Consider the following 15,322-nt stretch of genomic DNA (forward strand, 5'->3'; position numbering starts at 1 on the left):
ATTGGAAATTCCACCAATCCAATGCCAGCTTCACATGGGAACAGTTTTGTGCTGATTTCCGTCAGAAATTTGAAGACAGCGATACCGACATGGATATCTGGGAATTAATAAGCTCTAGACGGCAAGCAGAGAGGGAACCGTATTAAGAATATCAATTCGCTGTGGAGAAATTAGTAGGGTGGTTGCGTAATCCAATTTCCGAACTTTCGATAGTCTGGCTTTTAATTTGGAATGCAAAAACTTCGATCAGCTACGAGCTTATGCACCTAAACAATGGCACATTATCCCGATTAAGAGAGGAGATGCGGCATCCATGATCAGTTCTGTAGGCAGCAGAATTTGCCTTTTCAAAAAAATTGTTTTTCGTATCGCACAGGCGTTTCAGAATTAAATGATTCACCGGAGGTGTCTGCTATTCAGTGGAAGCCGCTAAGTGTTGGAATTGTGGCCAACCAGGTCACCGGTTTGATGATTGCCTAGAGCCGCGCACTATATTTTGTTATAGATGCTGGGCCAAGGATACGTTTAAGCCAAAGTGCTCAGCTTGTAACCCTTCGGGAAACGGTTTGAAGGATGTACAGAAGAGAGATCCTCTGTCGCATCCGAATCAGTAAAAACCGATGGTTCTTTGATGTCTGGAGTCGATGCCGACAGGGCGTTCATACTGACATTGTCGGTCAAGCTAAACCAACTAATAATTTTTGTCAACCTTATCACCTTCGGCTAGCGCAGTACATGGCTGCTCGAAGCCGAGTCTTTGGATATATTATAGTCAAGGGAAGCCAACGCCATCGAGACGTTCTACTCTGCGACTGCGTTTATTTTCGAAAACGATCCGTTCCTGTCGCGCGAAACTTGTGTCTTCTATACTGCACTTTTCTGACAATCGTATTTTTACCCAGATTTGTGTGGAAGGTCATAAGTGTTTCGCTTTATTCGATTCTGGCACTATGATTAGTTGCATAAGCGCTAAGGCTGCGTAACAGTTGATGACGCATCCAAAAGTTAAGAGATCTTCAGGTTGTATACGAACCGCAATCAATTCAGAGTGTGGGTCGTCTTCTGTCAAACGTGACTTATCGAGGCACAACCAAACTAATCTCAAGCAAGATGTATATCTTGGCGTCGATTAGTCAGATAAGTTAAGTCAGATAATGGACGATAGGAAGGACATACAAGAGCTCGATGTTGGTAAAGATGATGAAGACATGCCGGAAGTTCACATTTTGATTGAACATCAACAGGAAATTTTAATGAATGTTATACGCAAGATCCCGTCGTTTGAAAAGGAAGGATTAGTGCGTACTGATTTGATCGTACATACAATCGATGTTGGCAACACCACCCCCATTAAGCAGCGACATTCGTCAGTCTCTCCAGCTAAGGAGAAGGACATGTTCGAGCACATGTTGGCATTAGGAGTCATTGAGGAGTCCAAAAGTCCGTGGAGTAGCAACTGTGTTCTGGTTAAGAAAGGGGCTAAAGTTAGTCTATGTTTAGATTCTAGGGAAGTCAATAGTCACCCGAGAAGATGCATACCCGCTTCCGCATATCGACGGGATTCTAAGCAGACTTCCTCCTGCCCGTTTCATTACAGGGCTAGATATGAAGCAGATTCCTTTAGAGGAAGTCTCGCTAATGTACGGCGTTCACTATCCCGAATCGTCCTCTGTAACACTATAAAGTGATGCCGTTCGGATTGTGCAACGGTGCGTAGAAGCTATGTCGAAGAAGAGAAGCTCACATTCTCTTAGCCGAAGTGGCGCAGTGTTTCAGAAAAGCTAACCTGACCATCAACATTGCTAAACCGAAATTTTGCATGAGATTAAATATCTGGGTTTCATTATCGGTGATGGCAAGTTGCGTACTGATCTGATAAGGTCAGCTCTATTCAGAGCTTTGCAGTTCCCTCGACAGTGAAACAGCTGAGCAGATTTTTGGGACCTTCGGGTTGGTACCGACGGTTCGTAGAAAACTATGCTAGCGTTTTCGAGCCGCTGACTGATTTATTAAGAAAAAGCATGGCGAAAGGCTTGCAATAGTTCAGCTCAGGCTGCATTCGACGACCTTAAGACAAAGCTAACATCAGCTCCGGTCTTAAGTTCCCCAGACTTTTCTTATCCATTCTTGCTAATATGTGATGCCAGTCTGCATGGGCTTGGTTGCGTTTTAGCTCAAGAAAGCGAAGACGGACGGAAACGGTAGTTGTACAGTGATAGAGCTAGAGTGCTTACCGGTGATCAAAGGCACCTAAAAATTTCGATCCTACGTAGAAGGGCAAGACTTTACGGTCATTACCGATCATGCTTCTTTGTTATGGTTAAAGAGACAGAAAGATCTTTCTGGCCGACTAGCGCGATGGTCCATTCGTCTACAAGGTTTTTCATTTTTGATTAAACACCGTAAGGGCTCGCAAAACATCGTCGCCGACACCCTTAAGAGACGCGCTAAAGATGCGGTTAATGAGCTTTCAGATCTTGGTCCCATCGGAGATTTATGGTCTACTGAATTCAAGTCGTTGGAGTACAGTAAATTAATAGTGCAAATTGAGGTAAATAAAGCGAGATTACCAGATCCAAAAGTAGTAGACAAATTCGTATATAAACGAATGGAACATGCGAAAGGAGCTGAAGCTCAAGAATCGGGTTCATGGAAACTGTGGATACCCTCTGGACTAGTGGCTGACGTTTTAAAGCGTGCACATTATCCTCCAGATGCGGCGCACCGCGGAACTGGGTAGATGATTGAATGTCTCAAGCGATATCTCTTTTGACCTGGAATGGTGGCGCAAATCAGAAGTTATGTGTCAAATTGTACAGTTTGTCGTTCTACTAAAAACCCAAGTAGTATTTTGAGACCATCACTGGGTAAACCAATGTTATCTGAGAGACCCTTTCAAAAGCTGTATATAGATTTTTTGGGGCCGTACCCCCGCTCCAAGAACGGAAATATCGGGCTCCTGATTGTGGTTAATCACCACACTAAATTTCACTTTTTTGGAAAATAATTAATAATTAATATTTTATAAGTTCGGCGTCCCTGAATCTGTACTAACGGATTTAAGTATGGGTATTTTAAGGCATTCTTGACTCGGTTTGGTGTCTCGCATATTTGTACGGCTATATATTCGCCACAAGCCACAAGCTGGATTACCGGCTGTTCTTTTTTCAGTTAACATCCTCTCAAGAAATTCGTAGCGGACTTAACTGCGGTTAAGGGAACAACTGGCACAAAAATTCATAATTTCATCCCATTACATCAGCACCCGTTCATAGTCAGAAAAGACACCGAAATATTATGCATGCATCCCATCGTAGTCGCTATTTGCTTTCGCACGACGCTGCATGATTTCGCTATTTCAGCGTCGGTGCGTTTCTTCACTCGCCCTTTCGTGAGAATGAAGGAATGCTCGATAGATCAGGCCACATCACAGTTATAATTTAGATGTGGTAAATATTTGTGTTTTTGCTGAAATTGAAGAAAAATAGCAAGTCTGATTGCCACGCTGCGTTCTTTTTAATTCGACAGCGGAACAACCAAGACGCATATTTTGAGCGCGCATAAATCATAGTAGTAAAGGTGCAGTGGCTGTACACCGCTTCGGATTTTTAAGGGCATATCAAGCCCAACTCTTTTCAAAAGTCCCCAGTGTTCATAAAGTTCGCGTTCAGCAGTTTTCCGTCAGCAGGTGATATTCGCTTTTAATTAATCAAGCGCGTAAATCTGGATAAACCCCTTTTTTTTTAGTGGATAAAATCTTATTTAGCTACCGGCCAGCCATTGCGCAACTACGCGTTCGTGTATTCATATATATATATACACATATCAATTCAGCGTAGCTAGTCGGTCGTGGCCAATTTGTGAGTTGCAACGGCTCTCAGGGAGTGGAAAATATCAAAAGGGCTACGGATTTATTAAGAATAACTATAGATTAACACTGCGGCGCCACCGGCACATAGCGGCTGAGTCTACACCTCGCGACCGCGTGTTTACCCATTGATAACCAAGCTTTGCTGATCTACTTCTAATTTTCCGCCCCTTTTTGATCAACGGAGTGCCTCCAACAAGGAATGGGACCGCTTAAGTGTCCGCACAACGAGATCGTATATACGTGCTAGGCTATTGGTTGGAATTTTTGCGTACACGCCCCGACCTAAATGCTCATGCCTTAATATTTAAAAACCTCGTTCGTTTTGCTTAAATTATGAAAGTAATAGAAAATTTGCTGCTTTGGAAACTTCATTTCTTAAACCAAATCAATATAGTCAAGATCTATAGTAGTTTACAAGTCTATTGTTTTGAAATAGACGATTTAAAGTAACTTGATAATGGGATGTTATACTTAAACTAAACGGAAAATTAAGTGCGATGACAATTGGGCGATGAGTGTACCGTATATCCCATATTATTTGTTAACAGATAAAATAATTCGAATTGCTCCACAGATATTACCACCATGCTAACGATGGGCACAACGTACGCATCGATGGATTTATTTTCTCAATTTTGTGAGTATGCCATGGCCACATAAGCCAGGAAAAGAGTTTTAAATATTGAAATATAATTGTAAATCGGCGAGCCTTAAGCACTACCCGACATAGGAAAAGCATGTGATTTGAAACGACCGTCTCCCAGGGCCCATTATCTATTGTCAAGCAACATAATTTCTGTTTTCGATTATTTATTAGCATTGCTTTCAGTATATCGATTCTTTTAAAATCACGCCACAGTGTCGACCGAGCATTAGTGCTGTTAACATAAGTCTTATTTTTATTATCTTTATATCTTGGTTTCAAACACGTCCTATATGAAGCAAATAGGCAATAAATAATATAAAAATTGTGATTAATATGATTAACTATAACTTTCGTGGTTCGTTGCCAGTACCTTAGGAAACTAAATATATGCAAAACAATCAATTAACCGACAAAAGGTTCGAATAAGGAGGGGCCGTGACTTTCTCCGTGCCACCAAGGTAGGGTGGGTACAGACCAGGTAGGTAGGGTAGGGCAACTAACATCTTCGGTACCCTACAACCAAATCGAACTTCTTAACCGTCGACGACTGACATTGTACCCGTTACCATTCGCAGCCACGACATTGTTGGACTCGTAATTTTGACCCCCTTTTTTGTTAAAGTGCACTTATCATTGTGCTAGTGTGTAGCGTAGTAGGATGACGAAAGAACCCAGATCCCATCCGACGAGCTAAGTCTAGAGAAAAAGGCTAGAAGTGCACGACTTCTGAATCCACTATGCACAAGTAGGCGAGATAAGGTATATCTTCTCAGTTCGCACACGCTACATCTACAAGACCATTTAAACGCTATGAAACTTTGGTGTTCGGCCAATCAATTGCATCTGAATTGTTCAACCTGTATGTTTACGACATTTAATCGTACTACACCTTATTTTGTCAGTTATACAATCGACAATATCCCCTTGCAACGTATACTTACAGTTAAGGATCTAGGCGTTATTTTCGATTCTATACTCTGTTTCAATCTTCACATAGATACCATCGTTGATAAGGCAAAAGGTGTACTTGGATTTATTAAACGATGGTCTAAAGAGCTTAACGATCCTTTTATAACAAAACTTCTGTACATCTCTCTTCTTCGCCTTATCTTTGAATACTGCTCTTTCATCTGGTCTCCACAGTATAACAATAGCCAGGATCGTATTGAATCTCTTCAGAAGCAATTTCTGCTTTTTGCCTTACCAGGCTTAAATTGGCACTCTAATCTTCGGTTGCCATCCTACTCCAGCAGACTGCTTCTTCTCAACCATCTGTTGTTAACTAATCGAAGGACACTTCTCGGTGTTGTCCTTCTACATAAGTTGATTACTGGTGACAAAGATTCTCCTTTTCTGCTAGGGCGTCTTCAATTCTCTGTTCCGGCTTGACCAACCAGAAATTATCGCCCCTTATTACTATCTACGGGCACAACTGATTACATATGCACAATTCTTTTCGCGTGCTATGTAAAAATTATAATAGTTTGCATCACGTTTTCTCTACCGAACTGTCTCTACCCCTAATAAAATCGTTGCTTTCAGGATACCTTCGGGAAGTCGCTGACCATTCCCAGCTATGAGCAGGGGCATAGCTTGCCGGACAGGCTGAAAAATTTTCCCCCACCGTGTCGGTGATTTCCCATTACTTTTCTCTTTGTCCTATCCACTTAACACTCTTTATCTAACTTACATTGCTTTACTTTATTAACAATTTTCTTACTTTCTTTTTTCCTATTTATTGTATTTTCTTTTTTAATATAGCAAATTAAGATTATTTTTAATTTCACTTGAGATCACTTTCTGCCTACTTACAACCTTCTGCTTAGATGTAGGCTCTAATAGCGTCACTGACAAAATTAGCTGTGATAAGGGGCACAGCTGGCCGGACTGGCAAATAAAAACACCCCCATTTTAGCATATAATTCTATTGTACAATCTTTTGAATAATGAGGAAGACACTTGTTTTGTCGACCATTAATAAATAAATAAATAAAAGCACGCAACGATTAACGTTAAATGTGTAACGCATAGATGACATCTCCGCACGCGAAGATGACATCTCCGACCCTATAAGGTATAGATATTCTTGATCAGCATCAAAGCCGTGTCGATATAGCCATATCCGTCTGTCTGTTTCTATGCGAACTAGTCCCTCAGTTTCAAAGCTATCTTTATGAAACTTTGCAGAAGCCCAATTTCTGTTGCACGCAGCACATATGTCAAAACCAGCTGGATCGGACCACTATATAGCTGCCATAGGAACGATCGGTCGCAAATTAAGTTGTATAAAAAATCATTTTGATTTTGAAGATATTTTGCCCAAACTCGGGATTTATTAGTTTTACTAAACTCCTCATATGTAGGCAAAATCATATTAAGCTCTGACCAGTATGAAAAAACATTTTGTTTATCAAGATATCTTGACCAAACTCGGCATTTATTAGTTTTACTTGACTCCTCATATATATGCAAAATCCTATTATTACCACTATATCATATAGCTGCCATAGGAACGATCGGTCGAAAATTAAGTTTATGTATAAAAAAACATTTTGTTTTTCATGATATCTTGACCAAACTCGCCATTTATTAGCTTTACTTTACTCTTCATATATATGCAAAATCCTATTAAGATCGGACCACTATATCATATAGCTGCCATAGGAACGATCGGTCTAAAATTAAGTTTTTGTATGAAAAAACATTTTGTTTTTCAAGATATCTTGACCAAACTCGGCACTTATTAGTTTTACTTTACTCCTCATATATATGCAAAATCCTATTAAGATCGGACCACTATATCATATAGCTGCCAAAGGAATGATCGGTCGAAAATTAACATTTGGAGGAAAAAACATAAGGTTTTTAAAGATATCTTGACCAAACTCGGCATTTATTAGTTTTACTATGCTCCTCATATATATGCAAAATCCTATTAAGATCGGACCACTATATCATATAGCTGCCATAGGAACGATCGGTCGAAAATTAAGTTGTATGAAACAACATTTTGTTTATCAAGATATTTTAACCAAACTATAGCATACTCCGGACTGAACCTTCGCAAGCATTCCTTTATATGGATGACCTAATAGGGATGGGTTGTCCAAAAAGGCAATTCTTCTAATGCTTCCAGAGAAAGAATCTTAATTCTTTCATTTTCTATTGGGTTTATTTGTGTTGTGCGATTTCCTGGGGTTATGACTGCCCTCTAAGTTGCTGAACTCTCGTTTGTTGATGAATAAGGTTTCGTTTCAGAGGTTGATCATATAAGTACCACTCACGTGTTTCTCTTCTTCTTGCTATTTAATAGTGCCTTTCATTTCGTTCACAATTATGAGTCCATCATCGATTTTTTCGATCTCAGGGATATGATCTTCATTGCAAAAAGCCACAAAGCGCTAGCTCTCCACTAACTAGCTTACAATTTATGATTTGTTACTAATTTTAATATTATGATATCTTTTACTATTATTGTTTATGCCATAGATTGTTTTATTAGAATGAAACAGTTCGTTCAATTCAAAACTTATTATACTGCTGTTTTTCACTGCTGGCTTCATTACAGTATTAGCGGGTATAGCCCGGCCTTCCCCGTGACACTTATGTTATAAAATCAATGTTCTCGAATAGCTTTGGAAATGATTTTGAAACGGAGAGGACAGTAAACAAACTACTCTCATACACACGTTTTCCGTCAGTTTACCACTGTTTCGAGTGGAATTTCCCAAATCGCTGAAACACGTATTCATTATATTCTTTAAAAATAAGTTTGATGCTGATCGGACACAGCTTAAAATTCTCCAAAAAATTCTTTAAAATACACTTTCCGCCGAAGGAGCTTAGATTTTGCAAGAAATGTGAAACATGCAAATGAATTTGAAGGCAAAAGGCCACCCCCCAAATCCTTGACTCCCATTTCCACCAAGGAGGAATGGATTTTTCGAAAAGTGTGAAACACCCCTCTAATGAGTTTTACCAATGATCTTTGAAAATAAGTTTGAGGCCGATTCGATGGTTAACAAAAAACTTTCAAACCAACGTTTTTCGCTAATTAGCCATTGTTTTTGGCGGAATTTTCCAAATTGCTGAAACACGTATTCATTAAGTTCTTATGTAGAGCTATAAAAATAAGTTTGAAGCAAATTAAACACCACTTAAAACTCCAAGGAGTTTAGAATTTTCGAATAATGTGAAACACGTCTCAAATGATTTTTCATATAGAGCTTTGAAAATGAATTTGAGCGCGAAACGTCACCCACCAAATCTTTGACCCCCATTTCACCCAGGCAGGAATACATTTTTGGAAAAGTATGAAACACCCTTCAAATAAATTTGAACAAAGAACTTTGATATTTTGTTTGAGGACAATCGGATGGTAAACAAAAAAGTTTCATACAAACGTTTATCGCGATTGTTCCATACTTGCGGGTGGAATTTCTCGAAACCCCGTCTTAACGTGCACCTTCATCACATAAGGTAACTACAGTAAATATTTCAGCTTCATAGCTCTTACGGTTTGGGCTGTGCATTGATCACCAACCAGTCAGGCAGTCAGGACAAACAGTTTTATATATAGAGATTTTTGCATTCTATTTCTTCTAAATTTTGAGTATTTATAATATAAAACAGGGTTGTTCCACTATGCAAAATGGATACATCTGCAAATTCTAGCATTTCTTTAATATTTAAAGGTGGATTTATTAAAATTATCTCTTAATATCTCTTTTTTTTTCGCCAAGTAAAAATGTATTTAGTAGTGTGTATATGCCTTAAAAGAACACCCTATAAACAAATATGAAGTATGCGGCACTTTGTTGCATACAATAACAATTATACATTAAACAAGCCCAGAGTCAGTTTATGTATTGGCTCCGGTTCGTATTACGCAGCGCGGTTCACTAGCCTTCTAGCTGACCGCTATTGTTTACGCTGCATATCCCACGCTCCGTCAGAGCGCATTTGTTGAGGAACATAATACGCTCACTAACACAGGCATATCGAGCTACATGCTCTCCCTCTCTCTGTAGCTGTAAACCAATAACAGCATAAGAACATATGTGTCTCTATAGGCTAAGCATAAGCCCTTAATTATTGAATAAAATCATTCTCATGAAATAACCTAACTAGCACAGATGTGCTAAAACATTTTATATATGATACTGTAATAGTAAATATATTACATGGCGACTGTGACATGGTCACGAATCCCTGCCTAGAGACAGCAGAACAACTGGAAAAAGAGACGACAGGAACGCGACAACGACCGGCAGTAACAAGCTACAACCGTAAGGAAAAGTAGAACAACTGGAAAAAGAGACGACAGGAACGCGACAACAACCCGCAGTAACAAGCTACAACGGCAAGAAAAAAATGTACAATAAATTACGTCGAGGGAAACTAGCCTGGCGGTGGAAAACAAATATTCAAATATACAATAACGGCGTCAATGCTGAAGACACAAAAATGCAAATATGACAAAAGTGCGAGGTATGTCCGTACGCATCACTCTTGATGGGTACAGAGAGCGCCAACTTCTAGCGAGAGAAACGTCTAATAAAGAAGTGAAAGACACAGCAAAAAAACCCAAGAATCGTGGTGGCATCCGGCTGCGTATAAAGAAGCGTAAAGCCGAACTTTGTAAAGTGTTATATAACAACACAAAGCCCCCGACTTGGGAAAACGTCACGAAACTAGCCGATGAGTTGTATTTCTTAGAGGCGGAAGAGCGCAAATATAAAGCACAAACCACTACTCCTCCTCACCCAATTAAAAATTTATTAAAAAACAACTCACCAACAGAGACAAAGAAGCTGCCCAATAAGATAAAGACATACACAGCAGACTGCGCTGGACCACTATATGCCCCAGCCTGTGCGACGACCTGCGCCGGCAACGCTGACCGCTCTAAGGCAGCCAAATAAAAAAAAAAAAAAAAAGAGGGGAACAACACGACATCAGCAGCAGCAGAAGAAACAACATTATTTAAAATAATATTAAAACTCTATATAATTTGTAATGACGCTCATTGTGTTGTGTGCGTCAAGGTAGAGTACAACCTAAAAAGTTGTACGACACATTAGAGAGGAGATCACAGCGTTGATCGAAGTAAGTAGGATTATTATATATTAATATACAATAAGGAAAAGGCCTTCTGCCAAATCATAATATAAAAAAAAAAATTTCAAATGAAAAATTTCGAAATCGATCAAATTAAACAAAATTTGAAAAAGTAATCTAAAAGCAATTAGATGAAGTTTTATATTTGTGTTTCGTATTTGTATGGGCACTCAAAAAATTTAAAAATATATATTTTTTTTAAATTATGAAAAAAAAAACTTCGAAAGAAATACATGCCCCGTTAGCTTCATTAGGTGTTTCAACAATTATGTACATAAATTAGTCATGATTGAAGACAAAGTAAACAAAGTATACAACGACTATACAGACTTTTATATGAGAGACCTACAAATTTTTTAAAGGCATAGAGAATTCATATTAGTATATGAGTTCGAATCCGAATATATAGTAAAATACGACACAGGAACAAGCTCACCCTAATCTTGTCGACCTTACCATACATTAAAATAAAAACAATTATTGATGAGCATCCGATTCTTGGGAATACAACAATTGTCTTAGTACGTCTGCACGGGTAGTATCAAATAACAGTAAGAGTCATGACATAGGAAATTGGGGGGAAACAATCAAAGGCAGATGATAACACTGCCAATGTATTTAACGTAATAGACACCACCCCCATGTACAGGTAACAAATATACTGCTAACAATTCTCATTGAAATAGAGATGAGCCAGATCTTCGTACTCTCGCACTAAACGTGTAGCGACTACATAAATGGAATGGAATCAAATCGTTAGCATTCTAAGGGAACAATTTGAGGAATTTAATAGATCTTTCAAGTGCCTTAACAAAAACGCACCTGTATCAAACAAGACAAAGTTAAAACACGTTAAAATTCTTGTAGTTTCCTACAATATCTGCCGCCAACTTATATGTGACAATGCAACTAGACTAAAACATTTGCATTTAACACAGACAACTGATGTATTAAGCACGTGAGGAGAAAACAGACGAATTTAGGAAAAGCAGAATATAAGAATATTCCTTCCAAATTCTCTTAAGACTTCAGCGTCATTCGACGAGAAACAACTTTCATTGTTAGCTGATACTAAACCATCAGATTCTGAAAACAATACCCAATCAATTGACAACACAATGTGTAATGGTCGCAATTTTCGTATTTGAATTAAACCGCGTAAGCGATCCTAACAGCTTGCGTTTGTGTAACGACGCTATAGCGATCAGCTTTTGTCTGTCACGGTCAGCTGCGAATGATTCTGCCGCTGCTATTAACCGCATGCGTGCACGTTGGCAGCGCAGCTATCTTCAATCTAATCCGCGAAAGAAAAAAAGCTCTGAGACCCTATATAAGCCTGTAGGTCCCGAATATAACCCTTCTTTTTTTCAAAAATTTCTTTACCATCGAAGGTCTGGCTACGGCGGTTCGGACATAGCCCCACCAAAAAAATTAAACTAAAAGCATCAGTCGTTTAATTCGTTGAATATAAATTCCAACTAAATTGAACAAAAAACAAAAAATACAAAAAAAAAAATATAAAAAAAAAAGGAAAACCCTAAAAGTGGCCGATGGGCGAATTATCAATTTTATTGTTCGTTTGATGATAAACCTTTCGCTACGCCAGCCGGCCACCAGCACCTCACCGGCATACATTTCTTTGTGCCAAGATCTGGTCACTATTTTAACCAGTTCTTGTCAGCCTGCCGAAAGTAATTTTTGGAGGAATCAATCTTGCCGCCGCCGTCTCTGACATAAAAACCTTATTTTGAGGCAACCGCCACGTGTGCCCATTGGACGGCACTGTAATTTCTTGGGACGGCAATGTCATTTCTGCCCCCATTAAATAGACGTCAGCCTCAACTGCGGATCAGCTGCCATTCCCTTGCTCATGCCAGCAAGAACGGGCAGGCGCCGTTTCCACAGTCTGGAATCCGGAAGAGGGAGTAGCCTTTTGGGCCCCATTGACGCGCCGCTGATCAGAAGCCCAGATGACATCGCCCATTAAGTTGGCCGGAGCGTGCAGATGCATGTAAATTGCTGTTAAATGTTTTTAGTAAAAAAATTGTTAATTAAATCTTATGAGAGACTTCCAAAAGTTTGGGCAAAGTGCATTGATTAGGGCTCTCAAAAAACCGCGTGCAAGTGCAGGGAAAAAGAAAAATTTACATCTATATATATATTTTTATATATATAGAAAGTAATAATAGTATATATCTATCCCCCTTCTTGTTGGGATAGAGTCCAAAGTCATTTCTGAATTTTTTTTATATTTTTTGAATTTTTCCCACATAGTTTCGGAGAGTATCTTCTAAGTACTCACAATTTAAAAACCCTCCTGTGCCATAATAATATAATCAAAACAATTTAAAGCCCCACAGAAGACCAAAAGAAAACAAATGAAAAAAAATAAAAAAAAATAAAATTTTCTGCAAACTCTCCGCTGGAAGGCCTTTCATCGAGGAATACATGTAAGTCTGTACCTTTTGTTTTGAGTATATTTTCTTATTTTGGCACAGATAAGCACAGCCAAGCTGACATGCGCACCTGCTGAGTTTTTTTTTCGACTTTCTGTTTCACATTACGCTTTGGTGAATGCTTATCATCTTTGATTCTACCTACACCCCGCTCAATTATTAGCTGAAACAGAAGCAACCTAAAAGAAAAGATTTTTAACAGAAATAATATATGTACACAAAGATGTATCATCGTATTCATTGATTAGCTGGTTGCGCTGCGCTCCGATTTGCCCATGCGCTTCGATCTTAACCTACTGTTGCCCATATTTTTTTTTCGACCATACAATTAACCATCAACTACAATTATATTGACTCTATTATAATACATTTTTTTTTTTTATTTTGGCACATATAAGCACAGCCAAGTTGACATGCGCACCTGCTGAGTTTTTTTTTCGACTTTCTGTTTCACATTACGCTTTAGCTCCGATCAATATGTTTATGACCGTGTCAGTCTGGTGAATGCTTATCATCTTTGATTCTACCTACACCCCGCTCAATTATTAGCTGAAACAGAAGCAACCTAAAAGAAAAGATTTTTAACAGAATCAAATATATGTACACAAAGATGTATCGTATTCCCTGATCAGCTGGTTGCGCTGCGCTCCGATTTGCCCATGCGCTTCGAGCTTAACCTTCTGTTTCCCATATTTTTTTTCAACCATACAATTAACCATCAACTACAATTATATTGACTCTATTATAATAATTTTTTTTTGCTTTTGCTGAATACACTTTAGTTCAATTTACTAATGTCACTTTTTTTCTTGCCTAGCCTTATTCTATAATTATTAAAATGCACTTTAGCGAAATTGAGATTTTTTTTGCTCAATAAAAATAAAATATTAACTGAATAATTTATAAAATGAATTATTGTTGAAGAATTTTTGAGCCATTGTAAAAATATTAACTGACTAGTTTTAGTTACTGAATTATTGTTGAATCATTAATGCCACTTGTAATAAGATGCAGATTATCCAACGGAATGATTCAATTTCATTGAATAATGCTTTTGTTTATAATAAATATTAATTACGGATTTTGATTATGAATTGCTAAGTTTTCTTTCCTGGTGACATGGTGATATAATGTCGTAGAAGATTGTTTTTTTTTTTGGGATCTTCAAAACCTTAAACGCTGAAGATCATGGTTGGGAGGGTATCGAACGCGAGAGTCAGCTTACATCCAAGACTTCGCCTATTCGGAATATATATGCCCTAATGAAAGCTATCACCATTGTATTGGCACTTTAAGTGCTCGTTAAGTTATGCCTGTTTAGATTCTGTAGGGATCCTAAAATAAAATTGTGTATGCAGGTCGAGACATGGCAAAAAGAACCCCCCCACCCGAAAGAGCTAGGGAGCAAGAGGATCCCGCCCTGCCATGCTAACTCAACCACGAGGAGCCTCGGTGAATACTTTCCGAATTATTTTGTGAAGATTGGCTGCTAACCGCCGTCACCGTTGCTACCCGATATGTATTGCTAGAGTAGCTTCACCACAGTACATGCTACATACATTTTTGGCGCCCAATCATGGGGCCCGAGGTTGTCTATAAAAAAAAAAAAAAAAAAAAAAAAAAAAAGAGGCTGACTGGTTTAGTCTATCGTCCGCATGCGCAGATACTGGTAGTATACAAGATAGTAATTAGGACTACGATGCTTACAATTCAGAATTGAATTATGCCGAGAATCTGACCTTACTATATTGTTGAGTGCCTATATATAAACACGACTATAGTTATTAACACCAGCTATACAATCGGTCCCATACATTTGCTCGTTTTCTTTCTTATAATTTTGGAGAAACAACAGATTAGGTTTGCTTAGGTAGAAATACTTTCATATGCAATTTTAGAATACTGCATATTTTGATAAGATATCAGTACTGATTGCTACTTGATAGCTTGTGGATGGTTAGGTAAATCTCAGTCTTCGTGGAGGAAAAGTTATAATGTCAGATTGAATGGTTTTGTATTAACGGTACTTTCAAAGATAGTTAGAATGTTGCCCGGAACTTGGCCATATGCTGCTTTGCATATCCTTGCCGAACATTTCTGACTGGATTAAAATGTTGAATGTTACAAACCGCTTTTTAAAGTAGTTTCAATAAACCAGATAAATTACCTACTTTCATTAATGCGATTATATTTCGTATTTAAAATTAAAAAAAAAAAAAAAAAAAAAAT

At 38.3% G+C, this 15,322-nt stretch overlaps 1 protein-coding gene across 1 annotated transcript in view; it reads right to left on the reverse strand.

The window, feature by feature from the left end:
• kl-3 (dynein heavy chain 8, axonemal kl-3) overlaps window positions 1-15,322 on the reverse strand; it is a 233,337-nt gene that overhangs the window by 136,086 nt on the left and 81,929 nt on the right. The gene's annotated exons all lie outside the window — the stretch shown is intronic.

The sequence above is a fragment of the Drosophila virilis genome, unplaced genomic scaffold, assembly GCF_030788295.1.
Source record: "Drosophila virilis strain 15010-1051.87 unplaced genomic scaffold, Dvir_AGI_RSII-ME tig00001776, whole genome shotgun sequence".
Classification (NCBI taxonomy): Eukaryota; Metazoa; Arthropoda; class Insecta; order Diptera; family Drosophilidae; genus Drosophila; species Drosophila virilis.